At 30.8% G+C, this 23831-nt stretch overlaps 2 long non-coding RNA genes across 2 annotated transcripts; both read right to left on the reverse strand.

Annotated features, from left to right (window-relative positions):
* Positions 1 to 2355: 2355 nt before the first annotated feature.
* On the reverse strand, positions 2356 to 6853 carry LOC107449215 (uncharacterized). Its single transcript, XR_001584748.4, has 3 exons — positions 6694 to 6853; positions 5150 to 5230; positions 2356 to 2614 (listed from the first exon to the last, which is right to left on the reverse strand). It is a non-coding gene; the product is annotated as an uncharacterized LOC107449215 (long non-coding RNA).
* Positions 6854 to 10175: 3322 nt separating this feature from the next.
* Positions 10176 to 18838, reverse strand: LOC147805282 (uncharacterized). Its single transcript, XR_015428640.1, has 3 exons — positions 18679 to 18838; positions 15309 to 15425; positions 10176 to 10400 (listed from the first exon to the last, which is right to left on the reverse strand). It is a non-coding gene; the product is annotated as an uncharacterized LOC147805282 (long non-coding RNA).
* Between the last annotated feature and the right edge of the window lie 4993 nt (positions 18839 to 23831).

The following is a 23831-nucleotide window of genomic DNA, read 5'->3' on the forward strand; positions in this document are numbered from 1 at the left end:
ACCAGTGAATAAACGCAAAATTTTCCAGTGAATGAACACTTAATTTTGAGAATGTTTGATGCTCGTTAGGGATCCATAGGCCACACAAATGTCTAAAAACAAGATTTTTTTTCGAAATACAACGTATAACCACAATTAACGGGGAAAATGTTACCTTTAATTTCAATCATGGAATGGAAAATAAAATATGTTTGAATACATAATTTTTAAAAAAAGATTTTCATTTTTTTTCTCACAGTTTAATAGTCCGTTTTAAATTATGAATGTTTATCATTGTGTAATCCGATGATGTTCTTATTATTATTATAATTAGATCACTTTTTTCTTTACTCTTTTCCCCATATTTTTTAAGCTTTTTTTTTCAAATCTTTCTAAGTATTTTCTTTCTCTTCGTCATACTTTCTGCTTTTTTTCCAGCTCTTTCAATCTCTTTAAATTTTCGATCTTTTTCTGAAGTTAATGCAAAAAAGTAATTTATTTATTTTTCCTTTGATTTAACCTTCCTCTTTTTTCCAATAAAAAAAATAATAAAAAAATAATCACATTAAATAAGCACAATCTGGTGTATTCTATCAGAAGCCCGCTTTTTTAAAACTAGACATTTGTTGAATAAAGTGTTTTTTATTCAAAATTCTTTACTAAATTGCAAATAAATTATTAAATGACTAAAAAAGAAACATCGCATTTTATAGTGTGAAGGAAATAAAAATAAAAAGATTAGCAAACGATTATTAGCGAAAAAAATATGAATGAAATTTTACGCTACGCGCGCTAAGTCAAGTTCCTCCCAAGTTTATCACATTTTAATATTAATCGCCCCAATTAGTTATTACTTTATTGTCGCCAAATTATTTTTTTAAAAATAATTAATTATAATTTTTCTCAGCTTCTAATAAATAAAAACAGTTGAAACTTTAGATTTTTCAATTGAAAAATATGTAGATTAATATGGTATAAAAAAATTCATACCTTATAATTCAATATTTTTTCATCCTCACTTTAATTAAATAATAAAAAATAATAAATAATTATTAAAAATTATTTTTTGCATAAATAATCTTTGGTAAATGAGTTTTATGAGTGGGTGCAATTTTTTTTTGAATTGCTTCATTAGTTTTGAAAATATGACTGAAAACGCAAAAAGCGAAATTAACATTAAGGGGTACGAACTTTGAATCGCTCTCCTGACCAAACTATGGGGACCACATTTCCCAGATTGCGGCTACCCAAATATGTAAAAAAAAATGCATTTTTATTCAGAGAAAGTATGTTTTTGTGTCTGATTTCGTAACTTAATTAATAGTTAGCACTAATTAATTCGCATATTTGAGGTCACCCCCAGGAACCATTAAGATTGACACTTAGTTCGTGAAAATCCGGTCATTAGAACGAAAGTTATTCAGGGTGATTCGTTTTTTTTTTTTTTTTGCGGACTGTACATTAGAATTACTGTACAATCTACATTTTATTTTTCAGGCACTTCAAATTTTTTCGCCTAGAAGACTCGATTAAAGCTGTAAAAATAATTATCTCTAAAATTTTGTATATACTTATAATAAGTTTTGTAAATTTGATTTTAGTATGAAATCCTCGTATAAATGTAGTAAAAACAACAACAAAAAATCCAAATAATGTCAGATAAAAAGTTTATGTATTTAAATTCTAAAAGCTTAGAAAATCATGAATAATTTATAAATCGATTCTTTTCAAAAGAGATAAAGAGAAAAAAAATCTTTGCTTTTTGGACAGAAATCAGCTTGAAAATTGTCTATTGCCTAGAAACTTCGAGATATTTTCTATTAACTATTAAGTAAACCTCTCCAAGCAATCACAGAACATTATTTCAATATTTTTTTTATAGACAGAACTTGGTTGCTTAGCAACGGAGTAAAATTAAGTATTTCTCTTTTGAATCAGTCTATGGGTTATCTTAAAATATGCATTTGCGGCGGCGACTTTTGTTGGCTGTTTTCTGGACTATCACCAAATATATAAATCTTTATTACGACCCAATTTTCGAATTAAGTTTTTCGAAATTTCCTATACTCCTCTTTTTCAAGTGTCAGGATTCCAAATATGTAAAAAATATATGTTTAATCAAGTGCATTTTTGTGTCTGATTTCGTAACTTAATTAATAGTAAGTGATAAATAATTAGTATATTTGAGGTCAACCCTATATATCATTAAGATTGACACTTAGTTCGTGAAAATTCGATCATAAGTACGAAAGTTATTCAGGGTGATATCTGCTTTTTTTTTGGGGGGGGGGGGTGACTGTACCAATAAACCAATCAATCCCCTGTTTAATGTTATAATTCCGTCTCCAAACATGACATACATTTGAAAGTCAAAACTTATGACTTTGAATGTTAAAAATAACAATTTTATTACACATTAGTCATTTTTATTACACTGGTTGAGAAAATTTACAAATAGTTTAAAATTTTTTGTTGATAAGGATATCTTGATTAACTGATTGTTTCATTGAACATTACTATTGAATCGCTAAAGGTTCAATTCCAACAGCGCATTTTTTTTTTCTCATTTTGAATTCCAATTACTGGTTGTGAACTCCAGCTGTACTGAGTATGTCATCGAGTCCCTCCTTGATTCCTTCAAAAATAATGAATTTTCATTAAAAACATTCAAAATAAAAATTTAAATTAAGAAAATCAGTAATAAAATAAAATAAATACTTTCTAAAATTCATATTGTGGAGAATGATAAAAAATTTATCTTTTCTGGAAATATACGGCAGAGTTTACACGAGAATCTTTTTTATGAATTTCAAAACTCGAATCGATAAAAAAAAAATTCTTAAAAATTAATCACAAAAATTATTTAAAAATTTATTTTAAATCATAAATTTAAAAAAAAATCATACAGAAAATATTTGTGTTAGTGGTATGAAACTTTATGTATTAATACTTTTTTAAAAGAATTGTGTCCATCACTACAGATAATTTAAACGAATATAAATGTTAGATAGACAAAACCTCCAATTGGTGACCCCGGAGGAAAGCGAGGCAGTAAGTCACTAAACCCCTTTCTCGTTTTTACTAATGTCATAATTGCTTTATTTTTTGAACCTCAGTTAACACTAGATTGCCTAAGGAAGGCATTTTGACTGCTTTTAATTTAACTTTCCTTTCCTTTATTTATCAAAAACTGGGCAACTGGGGCCGCTCAGCGGCCCTTATCCAATTCATCATGAAAGTATTAAATACATTGAATTATAAACATATTGGGTTTAGCATCATTATGGTAGCTATGCATTTAATTTCAATCAGAAAAACAACAATGACACAATTTCTTATAATTTTGTGCAGCATATAATTTTTCTTATTGTTACTAATAACTTGTTATAAAACTGTAAACAATATAAAAAAATATTAAAAATTAAATTTAAGCGAATTTTCTTACACATTATTTATTCTTATACAATCGAGTCATGCCGGCCAGGTGGCCGAGCGGTTAGCGTGCCTGACTGCGAAGTGGCTGTGGGTTCGAATCCCGCTCTGGGCATGGATGTAACTCTCTCTCTCTGTGTTCTGTGTCCTTTCTTCTGTGTGATTGTGTGAATGGAACCCGCCCTATAAACGGGTTTGTGGTTGCATGACGTGTGCGACGCTACTCCACTGTCGTGGCTTAGCCATAGGTGCTCACTAACGAGAGGAGAGTAGCAATTCCGGCATTTCTGAGGCCGATGGGAAATAGACACAAGTGCCCAACCATTAATCAAAAAACAATTCTGTCATTTTGACTGCTTTTGGGCAATATAGGTATATACTAAGTTTTTGTCTTTCTAGTGTTAATGCAACTGATCCCTACTCTTCTCACCTTCAATTGAGCTTCGACTATTTTTAAATTATACTCACACAGACGAATAAGTTAGAGGCCCTAACGGGGCTGATAGATAGATTTCTATATCACATAGGCATAGGTTCCAATTGCCGATCATGATTTGTATCAACTATTTTTTTTTAAGTAAAAGTACCACTTTAATATATTTAACTAAACTTTAAATACTTAAATTAAATTCTAGTTCAGTACCAAGTTAAATTCCAGCTCAGTTAAACTAAATTCTAGTTCAGTACCAAGACCAAGTACTGAATGAATAAAAAATAGCTACCTTTAAGACAATTGAACAGTTAATAAAATTTAAATTGACAGTATGTTGAATCGGACATTCTATGTACCTTTTTAAAAATTGGAAGGAAACATTTTCAATTTATTTTAATACGAATTATTTTGGATTTTGCGGAAGATTCTTTTCTTCCATTTAAATTAGTAATACATTTTGATTAATATTTTAATAAAATTGTTTTATTAATATCTTGCGTGAATAGATTTATCTTGTCATTAGTCATTTTTACGCTTCACATTTCATCTTATGATAGTTCATTTCTTATATAAAACTTTATACAACTAGTTTTTTCCCCATTTATTATTCTAATAGAGTTTTACTCATCATATTATGCTTATTACTGTTGATACCGGTCACTTCAATTTGGTCGCCTTTTTATACACTGTGTGGATTGATTTTTTTAACCTTCGAGATCATTTCCGACCTCGCTATGCCCCTCCCCTTTTCCTTTTTACATTGTATTTCGTACTTTATTTAATTCCGTTTTATATCTTCCGACTCATAATTCTGACGAATCATTAAGAACCGAGATTACGCATACTTCGTAAACTCGTAATTGCGACCACTTGGAAGAATATTTAATAAAGCAACAGATTACCGTAATGGCTGGAAGCAGAGACCTCCTCTCACAGTGATCTCCCAACGCGCCCTGTCCCACAGTGAACTGATTGTTGAGACACGGCTCCCAACAAATCACAGAAGTCAGGCATCACTGGCTGTGGTCAGAAGGCGGATGGGTGATCACTTTGATCAGCCTGCGTAGGGGCCTCTTTAAACTTTTCTACTGTAAAGTGCTCGACTTCGCGAGCAGGTCGTCAGGCTACCAGAGAAGGGGAGCCGTCCTCCTTGCAGAGAATCAAAATTGCGATGTCATGTCTTCCTATCATCTTCAGGGATGTTTCCCAGACTGTCGCCAATAGCCCAATGTACAGCTTTAGTGCGACGTAAATAAATTACTTACCTACCTTATTAAATATTGCATATTATGAAACTATACTCACCACCTAAAATTCCCATTCCTTGTTCTGTTTCTTCTGGTTCTGGTGCTGCTCCTGTTTGATAATGGTGGACTTTTGCCATTGCTAAAACAAATAAACCAAAAAAGTTTAGAAATTCAAGTTAATTTCTGTGCATGTAGTTGCTAAGGGCTTAAAAACTTATTCGAATTTAGGATATTAATTTGCTTCCTCTCTTTAGAGAAAACATAAAAAATAGAAAATAAAAAGGAACAATCTAAATTTATTGTAAACTATGCTATAAAAATATTGGAATTAAGAATACACTTGAAAGTGATTTTTTTTGTTGTAATAACTTAGGATTAAATATTCATTAATTTAATATTGAAGAATTTTTTCAGTGCTTACATGTTTTCAACAAACATTAAGATATTTGTTTATTTAAATTATGACGTTAGTGTTTCTGTGAAAACATAGCTTTAACGTGATACAGATAAACACTAATAAAAAATTCGGATTATTTTATTCCCGTTTTTCGTATTATAAAACAATTATGAAAAGTTCTATTTTTACAATCAAATCAGGTAGAAACACTATATCGCTTACTTGTTCCCATAAAATCGTACTGGATTTGAAACGTGAAATGTTTAGTCACAGAATTTGATAATGAACTAATAAAAGTAAATTTACTGTGTAAGTCTAATGAGATTAATCATCCGAAGATTTAATGCTTTCTCAAATTACCTAAAATTTCATTGTATGCGTTCTTACCTAAGAGTTTTAACTTAGTATTCTTTTAAACAGCACTATTATATGAAACATCGGTTCAAGTTTGAATCATAGTATCAAAACCTAGAAGGACAATTCTGATAAAACTTGCTATAAACTTACTAAGGTATTGAATTAAAAAATAAACTTTAATAAGGTATCAAATGGGTATCAATTAGGTATCAATTTAATAAGGTATCAATTAATAAGGTATCATGTTTTTTCATACTTTTCTTGATTTACCTAAACTTTTACTTAACATGTTCTTCCATAAGCGTTTTAACTTAGTATTCTTCTAACAAACTATACTATGTGATAAATCGGTCCAAGTTTGAATCATAGTATCGAAACCTTGAAGTACAATTCTGTTATGACTTGCTAACATATATAACATATTTGAACGAATAACAAAAGTAATAATTAACAAGTTTGTTGCAACCTTTATAAGGTATTAAATATAACCGAAAGGCTTTATGTGATATAAATTGAATCTGATACGTTGATATTTTCTCTAAAACTTTGTACGCTTTTCCACGAAACTTTTCAGTTTTGCATTCATGAAACTATCTATATTTTGAGAAAAATCTGCTCAATGTTATACCGCAATATTGACATCTGGTAGCTTAATAAGGTGTAAATTTTTTACGCGTTTTAAGTTATTGAATCTAACCATGTTTTCATTCAAATTAAAACCATAGTATTTCGTATTTAATTTTCTTTTGAACTATAATGTACATTACCGTATTAAAGTCGCAGAAAATTTGAGCAATATTATTCTTCAACCTCGCTCCGAATTTCTAACAGTATAGGAAAAAACTTACCTGAAACAGCAGAAACAGCCAACACTACAAGAACGAAGAGGAAACGTTGGAAAGACATATTGTAATTTGAGCTGTAGAACAATTCTGAAACTCTCTCAGGAAGATGCTGTATTTATATTCAAGAAAAACTACGGGATAAAAATATTTAATTTTTTTCATGTAAGACAGCGCAATGTCGAATTTTATTATATTGTTAGTTTTTTCTACCGAATTTGAAGAAGATCTTTATTGCGTTTATTATTTTTATTGCATATTTTATGTTTTATATAATAAATTTATGGTTTATTGAAAATATTAATTTCAAACTTCAAATATTTGAGTAGCGTTTAAATACAGATAAACAAGTAAATATTTTATTACACGATACATGGCGAAGATATACCAAATGGTTATATTATATCATCAGCATCAAGAATTTGTAGTATTATGAGGTTCATTACTCTTTCTTTTTTGTTCACAAAAATATTGTTTAAGATAAATTACAAATTATATGCAATATTGTTTTATTTAAGCAGCTGTATTAATTCGCCTTGCGACATGGTTGAAAGTCCTTATATAGCAGGACGGAAAAGAGCAAAAATTGATACGAAAGTCATTTCATTCTGGGAACTTTTTTCTTTCGAAAAATAAAATAGTAACTATCAAGATTTATTTTATAATTTTAGCATACACACAAAACTGCTTCTTTTCCGCGATTAGCCTTTTCGGGACGGGAGAGTCACAAATGTAGTCACACGGAATCTGAATCAGGATTGTAAAAAATAAAATGCGGTAGCTTAAGTTTGGGCATAGCTATTTTGACAGACTTACTTCTGCTTTCACTTTAAATCTAACACATCCAATCCTTGCGTGTTAAAAGTGTAACTATACAATTTTCAATTCGAATTAAGTCGTGGTGAATTAAATAAAGCAAACTATTGTTATCCCGTCTACTAAAAAAATAGTTTGGCTACCAGTTTTATCTTTTTTAATCCTAAGAATGCATATATGACTCACCCGTCTCGAAGTGGTTAAGTCGATATTATTGAATAGTTTGAAAAAATAATAAGTAAACACCTCCCGAAAACTAGCTATAATATATTTTGCCTTTTCCAGCTGAAATATATTTTGCCTTTCTCAACTTCATATTTATGTGAAGTCGCTTTTTCAGCATTCGTGGACATTAATTCGAATTTTTTTTTCCAATGCGCCCCTGAAGAATGACTTAGGTCATACAGTCATCTGAAGGGCAAATTTGTTGACCACTCTTTCAGGGGCACCCTTAGGTGGACCAACGTTGCTCCCACAGTAAGGACAGATAGTAAAGAGAATGAAAGAACATCCATGCCTTGCTTGGGATTCGAACCCAAAACCTTTCTGATGCAAGGCCAGTTCCCTGACCCCTACACAGGCCGGTCGGCCATTAATTTGAAGAAAAAAAGAAATAGATTATTGGACGTGGAATCGCATCTCAGACTAAAATTGACCACAAGAGAACCGAATTATGATTAACTGTTATCACAGCAAAGAGAATATCATACTTCTCACTGACGCAAATAGACTTATTAACAAAAATGTATACCAAAAAATAAAAATAAACATATTTTTAAAAAAATACATTGATTTTTTTATTAGTGGTACACAGCGTTACGAAAAATTTAGAAGGAGACACAAAAGTCGTAAGTTTGGGAAACACTGATTTACACCACAAATAAAATCTTAAAACAGATATATATAGAAAAAAAATCCATCCTTAATAATTTACTTTTTGCAATTAAACTAGTATACTTGCTATAAGGTTTGCTCCGCTTTCTGCAGAAGTTTTAATAAATTAGAAGTGAATTAACACGTTCACGCCGGGAAAAGTGAAAATACTGGTAGAAGAACTATTTCAATATTAGATAATATTCGGGAGGAGTTAATCTATTCTCAACAATAACAATTCACTGTAAGGAAATTTATCACGGCGAAGAAGCAATTCAATATGTAAATTGCATCCGTTAAAAACAATTGGTAGTTATGGATTTTTATTATTCCCGGAAAAAAACTAAACAATGAAATTTAATGTTACCAGTTTTTTCTCCGGTGCGCTGCCAAGATGGCGTGACCCACCGGTGGGTCACCCCAGCGTGAACGTGTTAAATAATAAGCCTTTAGAATAAGGATAGTTACGCACATTCTTTAAAAGAGTAACCCCGATATAAATGTATTTATTTCTTTATTGAAATTACATACATTTGTAGGCTGGTGAGCTCAATCTAGGTTTAATAACCTTTGTCTAATAGAAGGACAGATAAAACAATTCAGAGAAGGACGTCAGGAAGAATAAATACATCCAGGATTACGGCGGGATTCGGACCTGCCACCTCCACGCTTCACACATCGTTTGGCGGGAGATGCCTCTTGGCCAGGGAGGCCCGAAGAGATAAATTAAGTAAAATTGTATGAGCCATGATAGCTCAGGGGATACAGCGTTCGCCTTTTAATGAGATGACCGGGTTCGAACAACACCTCCTAGAAAGAACAGGCCTCAGCACGGGTTACCATAAATATCCCCTAGTAGTCCAAACGTAATGACATATTTTGTATTTTCAACCACTGTAAGTACCCCCAATGTAATTACATCTTTCTTATTTTTCGTCTACTCCGCAGTTAACTTCGTCACATCGGACTACTAAATTTATCCGTGCTGAGGCCTTTCTACTTCTAGGAGGTGTTGGTTCGAATCCCAGCGATGGCTGATTGACACGAATTCCGTATCCGGTTTAGTTCAGCCGCAGTGCTGACGTAAAATATCCTCAGTGGTAGACGGATCATGGGTTAGAGTCCCCTTGCAGTCAGGATAACCGTGGAAGGTTTGCGTGGTTCTCCTCTCCATGTAATGGAAATGCGAGTTAATTCCATCAAAAAGTCCTCTACGAAGACAAAATTCACTCATTAATTCATCCAGTAGCTCCTTTGCCTTCTGAATCAGGTTCAAAATTACAAGGTTACGGAGTCAAACATCAGTAGTCTTAAACCCAAAAATTGGATCAGCTGTTCAACGACGGTTATAAAATAAAATATAATGAAATAGTATTTCATAGGATACTTCGAATTTTTTATTTGTAGTGATGAAAAAATTACTTAAAATGAAAAATACATTACTATTAATACTTTTAGATAAACTCTACAGACAAACTCGACTTTAGATAAACTCTACAAATATGATTAAATAATATATATGTTCTTACTAAGTATCTCTTTTTATTTCAATTGCTTTGTCCCAATTTATGACATCAACACGAAGCTGGGATCTCTCTGACCGAGTGGTATTGCCCATCTGACGCTATGTTGTGTGAAGGTAGTAGGTTCGATTTTCGTTATAACCCTAAATGTATCTTTCGTGTTGTCTGTATTTCTACTTGACGAAGTCTTAATTGAACACGCAAGCTTGCTGAACTGCTCATGTATCCGTACCAATGAGACCCCTCTTCGATATTATAGTTCAAACATGACACACATTACGAAGTCAAAATATTTATTTATAATTTTGGATATTCAAAATAATAATTTTACTGTACATAAGCTATTTTAATTACAATAAATCAAAAGATCAGTTTATAATACAAATGGTTTATAGTTTTTGTTGATAAGACTATCTTGATTAACTGATTTTTACATCGAATATGGTTACTAGCTGCGAACTCCAAGATCACTGAGTACGTTATCAAGCAAGCCCCTGACTCCTTCAAAATTGAAAAATTTTCATTAAAAACATTCCAAATTAGACTTTATGTTAAAGCAATCAATAAAAAGTAAAATCAATTTTTTTTAAAATTCTTAACCTTATCGGGGAATATAAGGCAGAGACTAACACAAAAATCATTTTTTATCGAAATTTAGAGCTATTAAAAATTAACACCAATTTACACAAAAAATCTTACTAAAAGAATCTTCTAAAATTAGCCAATTTAAAAGAAAAGTACCATAAATTTAATATTTTTTTCAAAAATATAAGCCTTGTTTAAAGTTTAGTTTTAAAGTTCAAAAATATAAAATTCAGATTGAGAAATAAGTATAAAAAAAATAAAGCATATAAAAGGTAACCAGGCCAGCTTTTTGCAAAACATTTAAGTACATAGAGTGGTACGCAGTCAAAAAGTAGAGCTTTCAGAATTTTCGGTAATTTTGCCAACATTTTAAAAGCCTCACCACGAACCTTTGAATCATTTACGTGTATTGCCCGGGATAGTCTGTTTGGCAGGGCGCTGGACTCACGTTTGTGACAACGGGAGCTCAAGACTCCCCCGTGTAGTAAATGGTGGCTGGTGCTATTAAATCTGTCGGGTCACAAAGTCCTCCATGTTCCCATAACAAATCAAACCTCTGGGGGTACTGAATTGAAAATGGATCGTTCTCCTGTTCAGGTCAAAATTGCGATCTGTGGATGAATGAATAAGTGTATGAATGGGTCCGCCCTATAAGCGGGTGTGACATATGGATGTGGCAGAAGTCGAATTCTTGGCCATAGATGGCGCCACTGGAAAACAATAACAATCGCACCCCCTCTGCCTTAATGGCCGACTACAACAACAACCATTTGGAAGGAGTTTCGGGTGTAAAATAATTTAAATTGACGAAAGAAATAATCGCACATTAAAACATATACTTAGGTTACGATTAGAACAGGGCTTCCAACTTTCTACACTTTCTGTAAAAATTTATTCTAATGGTGCCTAAGTTTATGTTTAATGTATTATTTATTATTCATTTCATTTATTAACCACGTCACTACATAAAAGTGATTTAAAAGTTCATACGCAACGCTACTTTGTTCTAGCTCTAACGTGGTGAGGCTTCTAAAATTTTGACAAATTTCAAAAACTCTGAAAGCTTTGATTTTTGACTGTCTATCACACTGTAAAATATTTTGGAAAAAGTGCAGTAGTTGGCAAATCCGGCTAGAAGTGATTAAACGCGATGAACAGGGTTCCCACAAGCTCTGAAAATTTTAAAAAGTGGTAACGAAAATAAAACATAGTCGATATTTTAATTTCTGTGTTACCACCTCTAAAATTTGCTTTCAAAAAAAAAATAATAAAAATATATATTTTTAAATATATAAATATATATATATATAAATATATATATATATATAAGTTCAAAATGAAGAATAAAACGAAGAAAAATAATAGACATATGAAGAAAAAAAAAGGATGAAATTTTATTTAAAAAAACCGGGAAAAAATCAAATAAAAGAAAAACGGACAAAAAAGATATAATCTTTTCTTCAGCCCACACGATTATATCCGCAAAACAGAGTGCTTTCTGATATTGTATCAATAAAGCCAAAGCAAAATATATTAATACAATAGTGTGAGGAGCACTCAAAAATTTTTTTATAAAAATAACAACATATAAAATAGACCACAAAAAGTAAAAGTAAGTAAAAATAACATGTAAAAACAGAAAATAAAATAAAAGAAAAAGAAAAAACATTAAAAGGGGACTATAAAGCAAATAGCAAAATCAGATCAACTTACATGGACAGAAAATTTTTCAAGAATGATTTAAAAATGTTTCCGCAGAAAGATTGCCAGATTACAAAATATGAAAACAAAAGATGAAAACAAAAGCGCAAATTGAGTGTAACAAGAGGGTTTTAAAGTGTCGTTCTTACTGCACTGCTGAAGTGATTTGCTATTCTGAGCTTTGATTTGTTAGTTACCAAGGATGGGCCCGAAATGGATGTGCGCAAGGTAATATTATACTGGATAATTTTAGAAATTGATCATAAATAGTTTTAGAAGATAGATATTTATTTAAGAAAACATATAAAATGGAAAAGAGAAACATAAATTTCCTGTTTTGCAAATAATTTTAGCCGCGGATTTGCACGATATGGATTACCACATAGAAAAATTATTTAAATTATCAAAGAAAAAAATTTTAATAGATAATTTTAACAGAATTAAAAGAATATGTAGTACTATTTATTTATCCAAAAAACAAATCGATAAACTCTTGCAAAATTTGATAAAAAACAGTGGACACCCAACTAAAGTAATAAAATTTTATATAAAATCATTAAATTAATCGTATATTTTTGTGGATATATTTACTAAACATTTTTTTTTGTTAAATTTTATAATTTTCCCATGTGCAAATCCATTTCAGGTAAATCCATTGCCAAAATTATTTACTAAATAATTTCTTTGTTAATTTTTCCATGTGCAAATCCATTTTGGGCAAATCCGTGTTAAAATTATCTATTAAAATTTTTTTCTTTGATAATTTAAATAATTTTTCTATGTGCAAATCCACGGCTAAAATTATTTGCAAAACAGGCAATTTATGTTTCTCTTTTCTATTTTATATGTTTTCTTTAATAAATATCTATCTTCTAAAACTATTTATGATCAATTTCTAAAATTATCCAGTATAATATTACCTTGCGCACGTCCATTTCGGGCCCATCCTTGGTAACTAACAAATCAAAGCTCAGAATAACAAATCACATCAGCAGTGCAGTAAGAACGGCACTTTAAAACCCTCTTGTTACACTCAATTTGCGCTTTTGTTTTCATATTTTGTAATCTGGCAATCTTTCTGCGAAAACATTTTTAAATCATTCTTGAAAAATTTTCTGCCCATGTAAGTTGATCTGATTTTGTTAATCGCTTTATAGTCCCCTTTTAATGTTTTTTCTTTTTATTTTATTTTATTTCCTGTTTTTACATGTTATTTTTAATTATTTTTACTTTTTGTGATCTATTTTATATGTTGTTATTTTTATAAAAAAAATTTTTAGTGCTCCTCACACTATTGTATTAATATATTTTGCTTTGGCTTTATTGATACAATATCAGAAAGCACTCTGTTTTGCGGATATAATCGTGTGGGCTGAAGAAAAGATTATATCTTTTTTTTTCTTTTTTTTTCCGGTTTTTTTAAATAAAATTTCATCCTTTTTTTTTCTTTTCTTTTTTTTTAAACTGTTATATTTTTTTAAACTGTTGTTATTTTTTTACTTATTATTCCCCCCCCCCTTTTTTTCATATGTCTCTTATTTTTCTTTGTTTTATTCTTCATTTTGAACTTATCTAATGAGTTCTGTTTACTTGCAGCTTAAGCGCAATAAATGAAACTTATTGTTTTTCTTAACTTTCTTAGTGTTTTCTTGTATTTATTTATTTATTTAATATATATATATATATATATATATATATATGTGTATATATATATATATATATATATATATATATATATATATATATATATATATATATATATGTATATATATATATATATATATATATATATATATATATATATATATATATATATATATATATATATATATATATATATATATATATATATATATATATATATATATATATATTAGGTTTATATACATGCATATACACTTGCGTACTCCTTTGAAAATAACAAGAGAAATAAACATATGACCTTAAAGTATCACGTCATGAACTAAAATACAATTTCAACGTCTTCCTACCACTCCCTACGTAGCATTGAAGTGGGGACATTTAGTATTTTTTTTTCGTTAATTTTAAAAATTCCTGATGAAGAAATCTAATTCAATCTCTAGCTTTGCAGATATGCAAACAAGTGTAGTGAAGAGTTAAATTCTTATAGAAGTCACGGGATTGCAACATTCTAATGTAGCGAAAGCTGCTCTTGACATTTGTGCTCAGTATGTTAAGGGAGTCATGAGAGAAAGAACCACTCGTGACCTGCATGCCAAGTTTAAAAATGAAATATAGACTTCCAAGGTGTACCTTATTCCGGCCATCCATTTGGGCGATTGGGCATACATTTGAGTAAATGACCAAATTTTTGTCCAAAAACTTGCAACAAACTTTAAGGAAAATGGCAAAGAAAATAGAATGGTCTAACATTTTGAATTTTCCAAAAATTTAAAAAGACTGTCAGGATTTAGTGTCGAATCCTGAGTAAAAAATATATTAAACGAAATTTTGGATTCAAATTTTGTACAAAGTGTAGCAAATTTTAATTTATTAGTCTATTTTCTTGTTTAAATTATAATTTAATTTAGACTTTAAATTTTGTTACAAAAATTACTAAATGCATTACAATAATTTCTGTAGCCCGAAACAATAAATACTTATGATAATTATTATAGTATCTCTTATTTTTATTAACAACAAAAATTGAAAAAAAAAATTTAAAAAATGCTTCCAAATCAACGCCATTTTTATAATTTTCTGAAAGAAAATGTTTTTTTTTTAAATAAATAAAATTATGTTGACTAAAATAACACTTATCCAGTTGTTATTGAGTTAAAAATCACTCTACAGCAACAGCAATAAATGTGATATGAGAAATTTTTGCAAGCTGATTTTAGTTTCGAAAATATTTCTATGGTTTTAAAGTCTCAAGAACCTTGTAGCCAAATTAAGAACTTATTTAAAACATGTAGCCAAGTAAAGAAATCAAGCATATTTCCAGAACATTAAAATACAAATATTTTGGTAAAAAAGTAAAACGGTTAATTAACTCGTATCTACTCGTAAAACACTTTATAAATTCGTTATATGTAATCTTCACGTTTCATTAGACATTTATTAGGCCTTATTAGACATTGCGTATTATGACTCAATACTCACCACCTAAAAGTCCTCCTCCTCCCTCTTCTGGTTGTTCTTCCGGCTGTTCTTCTACAGCTACATCAGGCATTGTATCAGGCACTGGTTCTCCTGTATAATGGTGAACTTTTCCCATTGCTAAAACAAATAAATATAAATTATTTAAAGGTTTCTTCTGTGCCTGTGTTTGCATTTTGTCTAAAAATGTGTCCCGCAGTGGACTGATCGTTAAGACACGGTTCCCAGTAGATCACCGAAGTCAAGCATCACTGGCTACTGTCAGTGTGCGGGTGGGTGACCACTTGGATCAGTCTGCGTAGGGACCGAGGGTGTGCGGTATTGGTCCTCGTTAAACTGTGCTACCGTAAAGTGCTCGACTTCGCGTGCAGGTCGTCGGGCTACCGAAGCGGGGGTGCCATCCCCTCCGCAGAGGATCAAAATTGTGATGGCATGTCTTCGGATCATCCTCCGGGATATTTCCCAGACCGACGCCAATAGCCCATTGTGCAGCTCTAGTGCGACGTAAATTAACAACAACAACGTCTAAAAATGTAGCCTATTTTATTGTCTAACCATCGAATGCTGTATTTCCGGAGCCATCACGACTCAATTTAGCTTAATTGACGCCCGGTGGCTGAGTGGTAGTGTTTCCCACTCTCGTGTCACAGGTCCTGGGTTCGATCCTTGAATTAGGCAAGGTTGACTCAGCCTTTCATCCCTTCAATGGGTAGATAAAATGAGAACCAAGCATGCTTGGAGACTAAATACTGGGGGTTCAGTGTTCGGCTGACCACCCAACCGGAATATCTGCACCCCAGAGCCAAAGATCACGAAAACTGAGATGGGCACAGTGGCCCTCTGAGCTTTTACGCTACTGAATTCAGTTTAGTAATTGACCAATTAAAATTGATTATATAGAAAATAGTAACATGATACAAATTCTACACTCATTACCAAATTCAACAACAAACCCAATCACTCACCCTATAACAAACTCAATACACCCGATAACAATGCAGACAGCTTAAAGAATAAGATAGACGAATTAAAAGATTTTCTCCTTAAAGTAGGTGCAGATATCTGCTTCGTAACTGAAACGCATCTCTCTCCCCAATACAACCTAAAAGTAATGCATTCATATGTGATTATAAAGGTGGCGGGTCCACTATCCTAACTAAAAGACATCTTAATTAATACTAAAGACTTGGAACAAACTTCTGTTTCAATTGATTTAAATAGTAAACGACTAAAGCTCTGCACAATCCTCCCAAAAATTCCCAGAATCAGTCTGACAACTTTTTAACTATAAAATTGAGACAATAGTTGGCGGATACTTTAATAGTAAACTTACAATCTGAGGGTGTCGTATTAGCAGCAAATATGGCATCCATAATACAGAGTAATTCAAAATGTATTTAGCTATTACAAACAACAATAACTATTTAATGAAAAATAATTTATCGATGAGATTAGCATAGACTATAGATGGAACTTCAAACTTTCTTTGCATAAGGCTCAGGGGCAGTGTGCGAGTTCATATGTGAAAATGGCGAGTCCCGTGCAGAATACATTCTGCGTGTTAAAGTTTAACAATTGTCATTCTGTTATGACAGGATGTTTGGAAAGAAAGGATGTTCTTGCAAAGGGATAAGTAACGGAAGGCCGCGTATTTCAGCGGAAAGCGTTGTAAGAATTAGCCGAACGAAACCCACGAAAATCGACGGACGAAGGCAGTAGCGAGTTTCAAATGCCACAAACAACGGTATAGTGTGTTCTCAGACAAAGGCAGCAACTGTAGCGGTACAGAATTCAACTTATGCAGCAACTGAAGATTACGGCAAACGTATGAATTACGCTACGTTTATGCTGGAAAGCATGGAGAATGAAACAATGGTTGATCATCTCCTTTTTAGTGATGAAGCAACCTTCCACATAAGGGGGAAAGTTAATCGGCACAACAGTTGAATATGGGGTACGGAGAAGCCTTTCACTGTAATTGAACATGAATGTGACTCAACAAAAATTAATGTATTCTACGCGATCTCATCACGTAAATTGTACGGTCCTTTTTTCTTCTGTGAGCGAAGTGGTACGCCAAACAACAATGAGGGACTATTTTTGTAACAAATAGGTTTGTAATAACAGAATAAATTTTGAAGTGTTCAAATAATTTTGTTTTGTTAAAGTTTTCAAATTACATGTCTTCGTGTTCTGATATTTTAAGAAATTATTTTTATTAAACACTTCACATGTATAACTAACGAAATAATTTTTTTTAAAAAGTTAGTTAAATATTAGAATTATATGAAACAAATTGAAGTTCATTCAGGTTTAAACGCATTTTTTAAGATATTCATTTGGCTATTTGCTAAATAAAATTTTTAAGTCAAGTAAAAAAAAAAATTTTAATATGTAGCAACATGATACGGGAAACAAAAAAGTAAGCACTGACCCACCCCATCTATAAGTTGTCCACTTGTCTAAATTGACCACTAAAACAATGCACAACAAGTGGTCAACTTACACAAGTTTTACTGTACTGTGATGCTTTCTCAAATTCTCAAAAATCTTACTTTATGGCATTCTTCCTCAAATCTTTACAATTTTGTATTCGCGTAACTTCCCATACAGTATAAAAAAATCTGCTCAATTTCAAACCATAATATCTGTACCTCAAAGCATATTATCGAGCTAATTTGCTTTAGCCGTAAAAGGGTATTAAATTAAACCATAAGCTATCCTGGAGTATTAACTTGAACGACATGCCACAATAAGGTATTAAATTGAATCGTATGCCTTGATAAAGAACTGTATTAAACCAGATTCTTTCTCTAATTTCTAAAAATCTTTTTAACACATTTTTACACAAAACTTTTCAACTTTTCAGTCATTAAAACTGTATCATATGAAAAAACTATTCAATTTTAAACCATAATATCAGTATCTTGAAACAAAATGCAGTACGAACTTTCTGCAACTTTAATTAGGTATTAAACTGATTCATGAGTGTAAGGTATCAAATTAAACCAGATATTCTGATTCTTTCTCAAGTTCCCCAAAATCTTACTGTAAATGTTCATCCACAAAACTTTTCAATATTTTGTTCGACATTCAATATTTAGCGCACCATAATATCAGTTTATAGTCATAATACCAGTAACATAATTTCGGTAACGTAGCGTAAATTTGGTGCAATCTTAATCGAGGGTTAAAATGAAGCACACACACATGTTTTCCTTTAAATTAAAACATTGTATGATGTATTAAAGTTTGTGTAGTATAATAATATATTAAAACTGAACTTCGTATTAAAGTTGCAGCAAATTTGAACGATATTATTGCTCAACTATGCACCAAAATTTATAAGTGTCAGAAAAGCTTTTAAGCTTACCTGAAACAGCTAAAACAACCAAAACTACAAGAACAAGCAGGAAACGTTGGGGCGTCATTTTGAAGCTGAAACTGGTGGAACAATTCTGGAATACTTTCAAGCTTATGCTGTATTTATATTGAAGAAAACAGCGAAATATAAAATATTGCAATTTACCAATTTTATTACTCCTTTTTTATCTATTAAATTGCGCAGATGTTTACAGTTGTCAGTCAACTTTGTTATATTTAAAATTGAATTTTCTACTTAGTAAAACTATAACTAGTAAACTAATAATCTTGTTTTTATTAATTGTTTTATATTCCAAATTTATGGTTTATTTACGGTGTACTAAATTTAATGATATTTTTTACTTAGTACAACTATAACTAGTAAACTAATAATCTTGTTTGTATTATTCGCCTTATATTCCAACTTTATGGTTTATTAGAAGCATTTATTTGAAATTTAAAGCAGTTTAGCAATGCTTGAATCAGTAAATATTTTATTATGATACAGATCGAAGATCCGTAACAAAAAGGTTACATTTTAGCATCAGCGTCTAGAATTTGTTGTTGCATCAGGCCTATTGCGATTTTTCTTGTTTTATAAAAATATTTATGAAAATTTTCAATATATACAAAAATGAATTTATGTCTGTATGTCCTTTAAAGAACTATCAGACTGGAAGCAATGAAATTCGGCATACTGATCGTACAAAACACGAGAAAGGTCACTGTCGACATTCTACGAAGAACCGTTTGAGCGGGATGAACGAAAAACGAAATTGAATTTTTTGAATGGTTAAACGCTAACCATTGTTTTAAGTATAACTCGAGACAATTCAAATAATCTTGCTCAGGAGGAATCTTTAATGTTGCGTGTAGCATTGTAACGTTCCTTCTTTTTTGTGGCTTGTTAAATTTAAAAAAGAAAAATGTTTGATATTCTTTCTTATGCAAGCGAAAACAAAATGGTATCTCTTTTTTTTAGAGAAGGAACATCCAAAACATCGGGAAAATATTTGTAAACAAACAGAAAAAAATGTATCTTCTTATCATAGCTAAAACCTAATGACTACGAAATCGTTTTACTAAATTTAATGATATTACATAAAAGCCTATTTAAACCTTACATTCCATAGTTTTATGAATCATATTACTTCAAATATTCAAAATATGCAAAAAGTATACGTAAGCCAATAATTTTATATCATTTAATTTTGCAAAAAAAGTTTTTTGACAACAATTTTTATCAAAAAATTATAACCTAAAAAACGTAAAGTAAAGAATTCGTAGGATAAAAAAACGATTTTAAAAAATCCTCATAATGAAATAAAAACTTTCATATTGTTTCAGACGTTCATTAATCAGACGTAAAAAACCATTCTGTACAGAACGATCATCAAATAAGAAGAAGAAAAAATTTTACAAGAAAATTTTTTATAATAAAAATCATAACACTCATCTGATTTATAAATTAGGAGAATTCCAAATGATAAGTTCCTCGTTTGAAAATTTTATTTTCAAATAATATATGCATAGATTATCCCTTCGTTACTTCGTTGTTATAAGTCGCTACTCGGCAGGTTGGAATTGTATTAGTCCAGTTCCTTTTGACATAATTTATTTTGTTGCTTTATCTAAGTTTAAGAATTTAGTAAACATATATAAAACTCAGCTTATTAATTAAACTAAAAGGTAAATGTTATTCCTAATAAAATTTTCGAAGTGGAAGTAGTCGTTTTTTTTTCATATTATATCCAATTGGGTATACTATTCGCGATCGCAGCGCTCGAGTACGCCGTCTAGCGGGAGCCTGTAAATATCAGACATTAATTTATCACGTTTTCATTTAGTTCCATCGAAATCATTGACAGAATCAGACGCCATTTTTAGCAGCAAATAAGAAACAAAATTTCCCTAAGGAAAAAGCCGAAGAACTTGAAAAAAAATCTCCAGAATATTAGTAAATCTTTCAGGAACAGAACACGCCAAACATTTGAAGAAAAATTCCTCAATAATTTTTAATTTCTATTATCAACAAACTTGCAACTGATGACTTCCGATTTCGGATACTGTTACAGATGTGTGTATTAAGGTAAAATGCATTTCTTCTGTCTTCAATTCATTACGAATTAAAGTGGAGTCAACATTGCTTTCGTCATTCCAGTGAATAAATATGAATTCAGAACATACAGAATTGTAACAGTTATAGCATATTCTTCTTCGTTATAGAATAGTATATATTTCTGTATCCATATAATTCGGAAAACAACAATAAAAATTATCCAAGTTACTTGAAATAGTGCCATTTGTGCTGATTTTTAATTAATTTTTATCGTTTTCTTGGTAAGTATTTTTTAGTTTTGAAGGAATAAGTTCAACTAGAATTTAGCTATTCTGTTTTTAGCTACATATTCAAATTCATATCAATTATAAAATTTTGCTGTGTAGTATGTTATCTAAAAGTAATGAAGGGATAAACTATGTATCTATTATTTGAGAATAAAGTTTTCAAACAAGGAACTTATCATTTTGGAATTCTCCGGGAATTATAAATCAGGTAAGTGCAATGATTTTTACAATGAAAAATTTGCTTGTAAAATTTTTTTTTCATTTGATGATGGTTCTCTACAGAATGGTATTTTACGTCTGATTAAGAACTATAAGAATAATAAAAAAAGAAACAATATTAAAGTTTTTATTTCAATGTAAAGAATTCTTAAAATCGTTTTTTTATCCTAAGAATTCTTTATTTTCCGTTTTTTAGTTTATAATCTTTTGATAAAAATTGTTCTCAAAATACTTATTTTGAAAAATTAAATAATATAGCATTATGTGTTTATGTATACTTCTTGTATATTCCAATGTTTGAAGTAATATGATTCAGAAAAGTATGGAATAAAAATTCGGTACTTACGTATTAACGCCACCGCCGCTACAGATTTGGCGGTTTTTAAGTGCCGCTAATCTACACTTAAAATTTTTGCGACAATTCATAAAATAAAACACTTTATTTAAAATCAAAATAGTCAATCGGATTTCGGTGGAAAATGAGCCGATATAGAGTTTAGCATAGATTCAAAACAATCATATCGCCATATGAACTTCGATAAATAAGATTCCAAATGAAATAACATTTCCAAAACGTACGTTTACCAAGATAAAGTTTTATGTTGTGGGAATTGGTACATTTTCGTTTTTTCGGTAAAATATTTCCCTCCTGAAAAAATAAAATTGCATCTTGTTTTGTTTTTGGCAAATCCCAAAGACGAATTTTTGTAGCACTAAAAATGGCGACAAAAAAGAATTGTTTTTTTGTTTTTGTTTCGTCAGCATTCTTTATTTTACGTTTCTTAGTTTCTAAATAATGATTTTTATTGAAACTTGAAATTTTTGGATAAAAATTGTTGTCAAAAAACTTTGTTTACAAAATTAAATTTCATAAAATTATGAGGCTTATGTATACTTTTTGTTCACTTTAATTTTTGAAGTAATATGATTCTTAAAACTATAGAATGTGAAGTTTAAATGGGCCTTTCATGTCATATCATTAAATTTAGTAAAACTATTTCTCGGGCATTAGGTTTTATATCTTATAAGAATATACACATTTTTTTCTGTTAATGCACAAATATTTTTCCGATGTGTTTTGGATATTCCTTCTCTAATAAAAAGAGATACCATTTTGTTTTCGTTTGCATAAGAAAGAATATCAAGCATTTTTCTTCTTTAAATTTAATTAGCCACAATAAGGAAGGAACGTTGCAATGCTACGTGCTACATTAACGACGTCTCCAGAGTAAATGAATGACTGTTCATATAGAAATCGCAGGTATTAGTCTCATACAACAACGCCCCCTATAGTTCGTTGCGATCGCGAATAGCCTACGTCACAGATCGTGTTATTCCTACTAAATTTAACTAGTAAACAGCATTTTCCGCGAACCTGATTTCTAGCAACAAGTAAAAACATTAAACGAAGTGTCTTGTTATAAGTCGCTACTCGCCAGGTTGGAATTGTATTAGTCTAGTTCCTTTGGAAATAATTTATATTGTTGTTTTACCGAAGTTTATGAATTTAGTAAGCATATTTAAAACTCAGTTTATTAATTAAACTAAAAGGTAAATGTTATTCTTAGTAAGTGGAAGTAGTTGTGCTTTTTTCATATTATACTCAATTGTAAGATCTCGATATGAATTTGAATATGCAGCTTAAAAACAGAATAGCTGAATTCTAGTTGAAAAAAATCCAACATTAATATTTTATTTTTTACAATTAAACTAGTATGCTTGCTATAAGTTTTGCTCCGCTCTCTGCAAAAATTTTAATAAATTAGAAGTGAATTAAATAATAAACCTTTAGAATAAGGATAGTTACGCACATTCTTTAAAAGAGTAACCCCGATATAAACGCATTTATTTCTTTATTGAAATTACATACATTTGTAGGCTTGTGAGCTCAATTTAGGTTTATATACCTTATAAAGTCTATAAATATAAATTTAAAAAAAACTGGCTAGCAAAAGTATGAATAAAAGTAAAAATATTAAAAAAATAACGGGCTAGCAAAAGCATGAATAAAATAAAATAAACACATAAAGAGATAAATTAAAAAATAAAAGCATTGGATAAAATTAGAAAAACGCAGAGCTATAAGTGATAAGCAGAGAGCTCGCCGCACTTTACTGTACTCAATACTCAATAAAATTAAAAGCACGAGATAATTTTTAGATGTTGTTGTTGTTGTTGTTGTTCATTTACGTCGTACTAGAGCTGCACAATGGGCTATTGGCGACGGTCTGGGAAACATCCCTGAGGATGATCCGAAGACATGCCATCACAATTTTGATCCTCTGCGGAGGGGATGGCACCCCCGCTTCGGTAGCCCGACGACCTGCACGCGAAGTCGAGCAATTTACGGTAGCACAGTTTAACGAGGACCAATACCGCACACCCTCGGTCCCTATGCAGGCTGATCCAAGTGGTCACCCACCCGCACACTGACCGCAGCCAGTGATGCTTGACTTCGGTGATCTGCTGGGAACCGTGTCTTAACGATCAGTCCACTGCGGGACATAATTTTTAGAACAACAGAGAGTTGTTGATATTTTAGAGAGTAGTTTTTGTTTTTCGAATTTGAGGTTTGTACTACCTGCTACGGGTTTTCTA

This window comes from Parasteatoda tepidariorum, chromosome 8 (assembly GCF_982258835.1).
Source record: "Parasteatoda tepidariorum strain Cologne lab strain chromosome 8, Ptep-v5.0, whole genome shotgun sequence".
Lineage (NCBI taxonomy): Eukaryota > Metazoa > Arthropoda > Arachnida > Araneae > Theridiidae > Parasteatoda > Parasteatoda tepidariorum.